A 2,014-nucleotide genomic window follows, 5' to 3' on the forward strand; every position below is an offset into this window, starting at 1 on the left:
ATAAGAGATTTAATCAAGAATGCATGACGGAAACAATCTGTTTTAAAATTTCTGTGTATTACTTGTCTGGTGAAGAAGAGAATTACCTATGTAAAGATACTGCTTGCAGCCAATGATGCATGAATAAGATGATGTTATGGGGTAGGACTGGATAAGTCTGACTTCTTCCTACTCCATTCAAACATGTACTAGGTATAAGCAAACTGATTCTGGATTAGTATTGGTTGGATTTGTGTAATTATGTGTGTGTTGATGTCATTGTTCTGCATGTTTGAAAGAATAAATCAAATCAAATCAAATCAAGATAGTCCTAAATCATATCCTGGCACCCCAACATCACTACCAAATAAGCAGAATACTATACATTCGCTATAAAGTGTTCAAAGACTATTGTTAAGTCACTCACCTTGACAGCATCAGTGCCTCCAACCCAGGTTTGTTTATTTGTGCCAGCTGAGGTTTTAATCAAACCTTTCACAAAGTTGTAGTGGTCTTCGGTGTGGATGGAGGCCAGATTCCCACCAACAGCAACGCAGGCAACCTGATGGAGCAAAGTGTGAAGCCAAGACAAAAGGAACAAACTAGAAATGAGTACAGGAAGCAGGAGTGTTGAGTTTGAATGAAGTGCAGAGACAAAGGCCATTTCATATCAGGATGAACATTTTAACAAGCACACCCTCACAGCTACTTCCATTTTATTGTTAACTGTAGTGAACCATAATACATTCAGCTGACCATTTCTCTATCCCAATGACATGAGGGTCAGAACTGGGGGGGATGCACCAATGCTGATGCCAGTTTGGGTCCAACACTACTGAAAATCAATCAGCTACACATTTAAATAGCCATGGTGACAGAACTGTTTGTCTCAACTAGTCTGCACAGCCTCCTGTTCCACAAGATATTCCATTTATCCAAGTGGACATGTCAAATTAAGCCATCTCTCTAATCACAACACTTTATAGGGAAAACAGTCCAACATCTATTTCGACTTGTCTGAAAGTGGTATTGGTGCAGCCCTAGTCAATATAATTTAGTCTCATACACCACCACCTTAAACTATAACCTCAACCATAAGCTACACATTTAGGACCATTGCACCAAAACCTGAAACCAACTTGAACAGGTCAGGGTGCAAATGTTGCAGACAATTCTACCTAATCAAGTGGCCAGTGATTGAGCAAAAACTGTTCCACCCAGTAAAAGTGCAGCAACTTATTTACATTTATTTTTGATAAATAGAATCTTTAATAGACTATGCAAAGTATCTCTAACAGTGCTGTCACCATTCCTACTGATCATGCAACTGATTTTCCTGTAGCCTACTAGACAGGATGGAGTGGATTATCAGCATTTCAAACTCTGTATTTTAGTGCAGTACACCACTACCTTTCACCATTACCACAACCATGAACTACTCAAAACAATGTCACCAAAAACTGAAACAAACTTCATAAACAAATGTTAAAGCACAAGTGCTGCATTGAATTACATGGTGTACCTCATAAAGTCGCACTGAACGTGTACCATGAAGAGGACGTTATGCTTCCACCCAGTACTGTACCTCTGCATCAGCCCAGTCCTTTTCATTGAGGTTGAACTTTTAACAGTAGTCATCACGCTGGGACCATCCCTTAGGGCATCTCTTACCTACACAACAGCCTGGTGTGAAAGGGGGCAGGGAGAAATTAAGCCATTTTGACATTTCTGAGTGCAAGTGGAGAAACACAGGTGTTACTGATGACACCGTCCTGCCGCTGTTGTCCTCCCCGCAGGTCACCGTAGCAGTGATCTTGGTGCCAGCCAGATTGAAGTAGGGCGAGTGCAGGCTGTAACCGTTCAACCCCGTTGGTCGGCAGCTCCTGAGCTGACATCAAGAAGCAGCAGGTCAGTAAGAGCGGCCAGAACAGAAGTAACGCGATCCGCGTCTGTATGCGCCGAGTCGGGGAGAGCGCAGCATCGAGCGGTGCCGCTCCGCTCGCCATCATCTCCACCTGTCCGCTTGGTCCGCTCC

The 2,014-nt window shown here is 42.9% G+C and overlaps 1 long non-coding RNA gene across 3 annotated transcripts; it reads right to left on the reverse strand.

Annotated features, from left to right (window-relative positions):
• Positions 1-465: 465 nt before the first annotated feature.
• On the reverse strand, positions 466-1,757 carry LOC109951127 (uncharacterized). 3 transcript variants are annotated; one of them, XR_002273575.1, is made up of 3 exons: positions 1,739-1,757; positions 1,565-1,650; positions 466-541 (listed from the first exon to the last, which is right to left on the reverse strand). It is a non-coding gene; the product is annotated as an uncharacterized LOC109951127 (long non-coding RNA). The 3 variants fall into 3 exon arrangements; XR_002273574.1 differs by having other exon boundaries at positions 1,565-1,662; positions 1,739-1,753; XR_002273573.1 differs by lacking the exon at positions 1,739-1,757 and having other exon boundaries at positions 1,565-1,669.
• Between the last annotated feature and the right edge of the window lie 257 nt (positions 1,758-2,014).

Source organism: Monopterus albus, unplaced genomic scaffold, assembly GCF_001952655.1.
Source record: "Monopterus albus unplaced genomic scaffold, M_albus_1.0 scaffold365.1, whole genome shotgun sequence".
NCBI classification, from domain to species: domain Eukaryota; kingdom Metazoa; phylum Chordata; class Actinopteri; order Synbranchiformes; family Synbranchidae; genus Monopterus; species Monopterus albus.